This window comes from Marmota monax, unplaced genomic scaffold (assembly GCF_021218885.2).
Source record: "Marmota monax isolate L192 unplaced genomic scaffold, Marmota_monax_Labrador192_F-V1.1 WCK01_AAM20220418_F8-fsc00744, whole genome shotgun sequence".
In the NCBI taxonomy this organism is placed as follows: domain Eukaryota; kingdom Metazoa; phylum Chordata; class Mammalia; order Rodentia; family Sciuridae; genus Marmota; species Marmota monax.
Genome location: NW_026694927.1, coordinates 78,737 through 88,578, shown reverse-complemented (window position 1 = coordinate 88,578; position 9,842 = coordinate 78,737).

The following is a 9,842-nucleotide window of genomic DNA, read 5'->3' as shown; positions in this document are numbered from 1 at the left end:
CTTTCAGCTTAAAATACTCAGAATTCAAAGGGAACATGTTTGGGGGTAGCATGTTCTGGACCTTGTCAATAAATATAGGCTAAAAAAGAGATGCAAATTTAGAGAGTAATATAATTTATAGTTCTTTGCCGTGTAAATGCAAAGTATAATGGAAAACAAAACTTTTATATCTTCCTTTATAATCATTGATAATTTTCTTAAGCAATTTCACTAAACTATTTTCCAGACATTTATATATAGAAGATGCACATTACAAACCATATCCTTTGGTTTAGAGGACAGAGATTGTAGAAATAGACAAGTATTCAGTTTTCTATGTAAAAGCATACATATCCAACATGTGGGCATTTGTAGTATACTTATAAAATTTTAAAGAATGATTTGATATAAAAAATATCTTAAGACATACTCATTTTTATATTTTTCTGAAGTTATATTTGAAAATAAAAAAATACACATAGTAAAGCATAGTAGTAGCCTAAGCTGGACATGTGATTGGTCTTATTCTCGATTTCAATGTCATGATTTGAATTAGGTCATATGAAATAGTCTCTTTGAGCAAACTTTCATGGTCAGGTCCATAGCATGAGGCATGTGACCTTTGTTGTCTCATTGGTCCCTGTCCTTAGATGCACCTTCCTTTGTACAACCCCTTGCACTTAGGGTTTAATGCTCTACACTGCTGTGTTGGTAGTTTTTAACAGTTTTATCTTTGGGTTTGGGTTTTGTAAGTGAAATCTGATGAGACAATGGAGAGCCCTGTTGGGACTTTGGTGCCTTCCTCTTCTAGGGCATAGTTCCACACATACCACCCCCCTAGATGGGATCCTGGCCTCTTACTTCCCTCCCAAATCCAGACCTCACTGCTGCCCTATTTTAGTGGCGAGCAAAGCACTGACATTCATGTGACTTGTTCTGGGTTGCCGGGTCTTCCTAGGGGTTGTGGGGTCTGCCTTCCTTCTGCAAGTCTCTCAGTGCCAGAAGCAATAGCATTAAATGGCAAATGAAAACTAGACAGACTGGATGAGAAAGGAAAATCTCTCTTCCTATTCTTGAACAAAGACCCTATTTTGCATTTTTCATTGGGTTTTGTAAATTTTGTCGTTGGTCTGGTTCACCAATTCAGATAAAAAAGGAAACTCTAAGGTCCATGACATTTCAAAGTGTTAGATACTTATTTTAGAGAATGATTATCTAAACTTAAAAAGACTTAAATATCTCTTTAAACTTTTACTTTGTTAGACAGTCAGAAATATTAATTATCATTGCTATATCAAAAACTAAGCTGAAGTCTCTTCCATGTGTCTTGCTTGTGGATACAGTGCCCATAGGTAGTGCCTGTGGTGCCCTTTGACTCATGAAAGCTTGGGCAGCCATCAGAGAATCGCACTTTATTTATATGACACAGTAATTTCATGAGAATAAATTGTATATATCAACTTAGAACATGATGCTAGAATTAGCAACATAATTTTCCTCCTTTTAAAATAATCATTTTCAAGGTGATTTTCTCAATATTCATAGTATTTCACATATTTTGCATGAAATGAAATTTTTTTCTAAAGTAGCTACTTCATAGAAATTAAATATTACAATGGATTAAATTCATAACTGGCTTCCTTCCTTCCTATTTTGATCATATGTTAGAATTATATATATATACACACACACACACACACACACACATATATATATATATGTATATATATGTATATCCATATCATAACTGAAATAAACATCAACTTGGAACCAATATATGAATAGAGCATAGGACATACTAAGTACCAGAAAGGAAAGAACACATAGTCTTTAAAGACTCATGTAGGTCTTTTTTACCTCTCTCCTGTGATTGCCTCCCCTACTCTTTTTTTTTCTAATTACTAAGTTAAATTTGATTTTAACCCTAGACATATCTTTGAAATCTATTGTATGGTTATCAAAGAAACTCTTTGCCCAATTCCCTCTGCTAAAAAAGTCTTTTTATCTTTTTAAAATTCTTACTAAAGGAGTGGTATTTAGTCTTATTCAAAGTTCTGTCTCTTATCAAACTAATTGTCACAGACACACCATAACCATGGTAGGATAATCAGTGGTACCATGCTGAGGTGCATGGGTGCTAGTTATATCTTTCTTCAAGCTGTGTACAGAGGTTAGGAACTGCACAGTATACTCCTGCATCTGTCCTGACAACCTTTTGCTTATGAAAGAATATGAAAACAGCAACATTTTTATAAATATGAAAGTGAAAATGAATCTTCACATATGTAACTCCCACTCTTAGTAATTGTGTGCTCAAATGAACAATCTCAAATGACCACAATAGGTCACACATTACAATAACTTCTTTAGAAGAGAACAACACAATAAGTAGCAAAAGAGTATGACAGTAATGGGTGTCTGTCTTCTATACAGTTCCATATGTGTCTTGGAGTAGGGACTTTCTCTTGCCTGGCCAATGCAACAGATATGACAGAAGGTGACCATGGGTAAGCGAGAGAGTTGACGTGTCTTATACTTCCTATGATCCAGGACTAGAAGGTATCATAATAGCCATAAGGAAGGAACATGACCAGTTACAAGAATATGATGCACTTAAGAGAGTTTGTGAAAATTTATGACCATTCACAGTCCTCCCTGACCAGATCAGGTTACCAATCAGGATTTATTTTTATCATAAGCAATGCTGACTAGTAATACATTTGACTTTGTACCAGTAAAAAGTTTCAAGTTTCCATGGAAACAAGTGATTAAAAATTAACTGCAGATCATTTCTCATTTTATAGAAAAAGATAAAATGTTTTACTATGCCTTCATTTTCATTTGGAAATTCATATATTTGGAAATTTGTATAACCAAGTATGTATAGCCTCTGACTTATGAAGCAATAAAATTCAAATTGAGAAATAAACATTCAACTCAAGATACTGAAAAAAAGAAACACAAAATGTCTCAAAGAAAATAGACAAGAAATACCATTAAGAAAAAATTTAATAGAAACTAGTAAACATAAAAAAAGGAAAATTTGATTTTTAAATTTATTTTGTATCTTGAAATAAAGTTAAAATAGAATTTTTACTTAGAAAATTAGAAAGAAAAAAGTAGGGAACAAATAAATAACTTTACAAACATTTAAAAGACTTCTATGTATAAGTATAGATAAAATAGTTAATTTATAGAAAATAAAAATTACTAAACATACTTCAAGAAATATTAACACCACCAACAAAATACCCAGAGAAGAAAATGAAAGGCAGTCAAGATTTTCCCACTAGATTTAGGCATCATAATGACATGACTTAAGGGACATTTCTTATCACTGATAAACAATGAAATAAGGTAAGAATAAAAAGATATAAATTCTGAAGATAATGGGTAAATTTTTCAATATTTATAAACAGTATGATTATTTACCTAGGTAATTTTTAAAAAATCAACAAAACCGCTTTAGGAACCAATAAGAAAAAGAAAGAAATTAGCTATACATGAGAAATATTTGGTGATTTAATAGTAGTCTTCTCTACCAGAAATAAACATTCACAAAATATAATTTTAAAATTATTCAAATTTGTTAAACATTACATGGTAAGAATAGCATGGAAAAATAATAAACAAAGTGAAGATAGGGTACAAAATTGGTGAAAATCTTTTCAAAGTATACACAGCAAAATATAGACAAATAAGAATCATTTCATGTATGCTGTTAAAATGATTGGAAAACCATTTGGGAAAATTGTTTGCATTCATAAATAATACCTTAAAATAAATTCCTAATAAATTAAACCCAGGATTGACATACTTGTTTGACAAAGAATCAAAGCATAAATATTTTAATGTTTTTGACCAATGCCATTTATTCACAAGTATTCATCTCTGTATACAGTGTCAAATGAAATGGACTTGGGAAGTTATCTATTTCAGAGGTTAATAGAAACATAAATGAAGTATCTACTTCAGTATTTACAATCACTAGAATCCCCGTTCTGTACTTGGCATAATTCTAGCTTATAGTAGGCATTCTCTTCATTTTCATGTGAAGAGTTTTGCTGTTAGTTTAACAGTTTTGACAGGGCTGGGGATGTATCTTAGTAATAGAGCCTAGCAGGTGTAAGGCTCTTAAGTTTGATCATTGCACCACAATAAACAAATAATTATAGGAAATAAAATAAAATTTTTAAAAATGATTTTGGTCTCTTGATTTTTACTCTTTATAATGCATTAGACACATAACATCTTGCTTCAGAGTAAAAAATACTTAAAATCATACATACATATATAATACTTATTTATTTTACATGTTATTTTATATGTTATATACAATTCATAAACAAATTTTATATAATTTAAAAATGTGTAAATATGGTTTATAATAGAATTATTAAAGCTATGCCAAGGTACAAAGAAATATAGAATTATGAGATACTTTTGTTTAGATAAACAGTTTTGCATTATTTTCAGCTTAGTATTTTTTGCCATCTTTGACATTTTTAAATTATTCTGCACTTACTGCTCATAAGTGCTCTAGTCACTTAAAACGCTACTTTCATAAATTAATTAATTTGACATTTAGTGACTCAAAGCCTTAAATTGTCTAGCATTATTCATATTTTGCATATCACCTTTGGATCTAGAAAAATCTACAAGAATTTACAAAACATGAACCTAATATGCTTGAAAATTTTGACCTATTCCATCCAAAAAGTGAATAAAATCTTTATTGCTTTTAAGCACAACCTTTATGAAAAGAATGTAGCAATTAACCCATTCACCTGAAGAATGGGTTCAGAAAGCATTTCCATGTTGGGCACTTCAGTTCACTTTTTCTCAGTTTTGTTTATACAAGATCCTGGTGCATGTAATTTGTTTTTCATTATTATCATGCTGAATAAATTTGTTTAAAATCTAGAATGTTAATGTTGTTTTATGTTACTCCATATTTGAAGTACACATACACATATAAAATGTAAAGATTTAAAGATGTTTATTATTTTAAAAATAAAATAATGGAAATTCACGAAATTATTAAATTAAAAATTATATATGAAAATTTATTTGGGGATTTTCATTAGTGGGAAAGATATTTGAGCCTGGCTGATGGATTAACTGTGACATCTAATACTACCCAGTGAGAGTTGTGGATATCTGAAACCTTCAAAACTCAGTAAGGCCTAAATGCACTTCTTTGATTCACAATTTTATAATCCAGGCAGCAGAAAAAGACTTATATGATTTTATTTTTTTTTCTTTCCATATGTGACCACTGAGCAAAAAGAAGCAAATATCTGCTTCCACGATATGGTGGAATCAGAAACTCCTCATGATACTGTTTACTCTTTTTTTTTTCTTGAATTATTATTTTTTTAATTTATATATGACAGTGGAATACATTACAATTCTTATTACACTTATAGAGCACAGTTTTTCATATCTCTGTTAGTATCCAAAGTACATTCACACCAATTTGTGTCTTCATACATGTACTTTGGATAAAAATTTCCATCACATTCCACTATCATTTCTAACTCCATGCCTTCTCCCTTCTCCTCCCACCCCTTTATCCTATTTAGAGTTCATCTATTCCTTCCATGCTCTCCCTCCCTATCCCACTATGAATCAGCCTCCTTATATCAGAGAACACAATGGAATATTGCTCACCAATAAAAGAGAATAAAATCATGGCATTTGCAGGTAAATGGATGGAGTTAGAGGAGATAATGCTAAGTGAAGTTAGCCAATCCCAAAACACCAAATGCCAAATGTCTTCTCTGATATTGTTTACTCTTATCTTGAGTTGAAGGCAGATTAGTAAGGAGTGGACTAACATCTTCAACTTGTCATTAAGAAAGCCTTGCAAATACAATAGTTATTGGTTTAGACTGGTGTCTCCCTCACTTCTTTACATAAACGGCCTGTTGCGTGTCTTTCCTCTCCCCTTCCATCATACTTCCCACATTTCCTCCAGCATTCTCACCATCAGAATTCAGTATTTCCCATTATTATTGGCATATTAATGACACCCTGGACTCTATCAATCTCTCCAGAAATTTCAGTCTTTTCTCCCTTAAATTCTGTGCTGCAGAATATTGAAGATACTGAGCCCTGCCTTGCTTCTGCTTGACATACTCTTACTTCAAAACTAGTAACCATTTATTATTCTTACAAACTCCAACCCATCCCACAAATGTCAATTCAAATGCTTTACATAGGCTTACTACTCTGATGTTTGTTCTTTATTTCATATTTACTTATATTACAGCAAAATGCATTACATTTACCATGAACATTTGCATGTCTTTTTATCTTCAGATAATAACCTTGTTGGAGGGCAGAAGGTCACTTTCCTGTATCCATGGTTCCTAGATCAGTATCTGGCATGTATTAGGTGACAAATATTTTTGAATAAATAAATAGGCAAATGACAGATTGATTAACAATTTTGCTAAACTGTAATAAATAATTATAAAGGATGCTAAAGACTCCTAAATTACAGTCATGAAAATATAATTAGCATACTTAATTTTTTAACTAAATATATAAATTATGAACTCATCTCTCATGAAATTATTAAATAAAAAATTATATATGAAAGTTATTTGGAAATTTTCACTAGTGGGAAAGATATCTGATCCTGGCATGCATACACACACACACACACACACACACACACATTTTTTCTGTTTCTGGCTTATTTTGCTTAACACAACATCCTTCAGTTCCAACCATTTTCCTGTAAATGAAAGAGTTTTATTCTTTTTTAAGGTTGAATAATACTCCACTGTGTATACATACCATATTTTCTTTATCCCTTCATCTGTTGTCAGAATATAGGCTAGTTGGTTCCATATCTTGGCTACTATGAACTGTGCTGGAATAAACATGGGTGTGTTATTTTAAATGAAAGCTCTGTCTCAATAGAAAATAATTTGTTTAATTACATTTTGAAGGTGCTATATGTGAAAAGTTTATCATCTGTGAAGTTGAGAAATATGTTGAGAACTTTATACCTTTATAAATGAATACATTTATATGAAGTTCTGAAATTACAAGTTATTAGAGATATTTTATGTTAATTAAAAACATTCTGCTAAATTTTGATGACTTCCTCTTCTCTCTCCCCCCTCCTCCTCTTCTCCCTCCTCCTCCTCCTCTTCTCCCTCCTCCTCCTCCTTTTTTCCCTCCTCCTCCTCCTCCTCTTCCTCCTCTTCCTCCTCCTTCTTCTTCTTCTTCTTATTATTATTATTATTATTATTATTATTATTATTATTGGTTCTGGGGATAAAAACCAACAGGGCTTTGTCACTGAACTTCATGTCAACCCCTTTTTATTTTTTATTTTGAGATAGGCCTCAATAAGAAGCTGAGGCTAACCTTGAACTTGTGACCTTGTTTCTGCTTTCAGAGTTTCTGGAATTACCGGTGTGCAATACTGCACCTGAATCTGACTAAATTGTAAAATAATGCTTTTATGTATGAGATTTAAATGAAATATTTAAAATGTTTAGATATTTTAAATAAATGTTTGATAATTCAAATAATTTTAAATCATATATACCATAACAACGATTGCCTAATTTATAATAATCTTAATGTATTTTTTAAAATTATGCTTACTCTTTAAACTGATCATTTATCTCTGTTTTCCTCTGACAGCTCCTTCAAGTCGGAAGGAATACCTTTATGGAGGCATGTCGATTCACTTTTCTCACTTCAGATTCATCATTATGACTTCTTGAGGCCAGATCTAATTTTAAAGTAACCAGGAATCTGATCATCCCAGAGCAGCAAATTCCTCGACTTTGGAGCACAAATGATCACTGATAGGCTCTGCATAAAATCGTCTGCCTCTAGTTTGACATCTGTGAGCAGAGCCCTGGGGAAAAAGCCACAGCCTTAAACCTCTTCACTCAAAAATTACCAAGAAGATAAAAATATATAGATGAAAAGGACTGAATAAAAAGCCAACAAATAAATAAAAACCAAACAAAACTCATTTTACTATGGAAATAAAATATTCTCAAATATGAGTCCCCCAAATTTAAAATTCAGCAATTTATCTAGTAAATTGTAAATGGATTTATCGTTTTGGAAGGTAAAGGGACAGAGATAGGAGGTATCTCTAGTCAGAAGTACTCATCATTTCAAAATATGTAGACAAAAGTAGAACTGAGCAAGCAGGAACATTGCAGCATTGGCAGTGTCAGGACAGAAGGATGCTGTTTGCAGAAAAGAGGATGTTTGCCATCTTGTGTACACCCTCAAAGCCATAATGGAATAACAGCATTGTTACCAATTGTTTGAAAAGTTTCCACATTGGATCTTCACCCCACATTGGTTAAGAGAGAGGGAAGGTCAGTTCTTATTGATCACTTCTCCATGCACCCCTGATATTTGCACTGTCCCTTCCATTCAGGTTAATGATGTGTGCTCTGTTTATCTGCACAGATGGTCCCATGAGTTTTGAGACCACAGCAAGCCATTTCTTGCAAGAGTCCAAAAGGAAAACCTTGTGAATTCTCAAAATATTGTTTCCTCTTTCCCCTATAAAATTCAGTTATCTAAAGAAATGTACCTTTCTTAGATCTTTGTTTTTAAATCTAAAGAACAACAGTGAAAGAATTAGTGTGATCAAATGAATGAAAAAGAGATAAAAAATTTTCATGAATATTGTTTTATATCATTCACAGCCAAGAAGTACAGCAAACTGCACACTACACATTTCTGTTGAACATCTATTTGTTCTCTTACTTAATTAAAGTCATTTGTAATTTGTATTTGACATAAAACAGTTTTTTATAGCCATTTATCTATGCTTCATGGAAAAATGTACCAGATAAGCAAACAGCATTTTCAGTTTATTTTTCTAAATAAATGTGTTGTTTGTAATATTTGTAGTTGTTCATTTAATTTGGTTTTCATTATCTGGAAGATATGACCTAGAGTTCTTTGGGAAGATTTTATTATATTAACATAAAATTATCAGGAGACTAAAATCTAACATTTTTATAGTATAAATTATGCTATTTTGTAAACTGGGAAAAATGATATATTTTTCACTCTGACTTTCTTGTCAAGGGCTATTTTAATTTCATTGTTATATTATCAGGAATTAGTGTTCATACAAAGGAACATTGCTGCAAAACAAAAGTTTAGGTGCTGTATCAGTAAGAAATTTTCCTAGAAAGAAAACTACTTTAGTAATAAAATTAGCTAAAAAAACATGTAGGCCATTAATCATATCTAATGAGTCCTATTTTTTCCCACCCAAAATTTGTTGACAACATACATAATTATACTTAAAATGACTAGTTAATCAAATGAACAAAATGGGGTTCTCAATAAACAAAGATTTATGGAGGGGCTACAAAATGTCCGTGTTTACTTAAGACTCATGAGCTGGATCCAGTAAGCAGTTTGCAGTTCAAATGAATCATTTTTAACAACTAAAAGAATAGGTCATCAGGTTTATTCCTAAACCATGATCTAAAGCCAAATTCCCATTATATTGTTCTGCACACTTAAATTGGTTTATTCTGCACATTGTCTCTTGGTATTTACAGCATCCCATAACATAATGAAGAAAATTAGTTTGTCATGCATGGTTTAAACCCCCTGAAAATTAAGACATACTATATGAAAATAATGTAGCTGGAAATCAAGTTGTCTGTTCCTGTGGAACATTCAGAATGGAAGTAGGGATTCCTGGATTCATTCAAATTCTTTTAAAATTCATGCTGATTGCTTCAAAGTGTAAATTATTTGAAATTACGAACAGGTTAAGTCAACTTTCCCTAAAAAACATACAACCATATAAAGAGTAAAAGCAGTAAGTATATAAAAATGACATA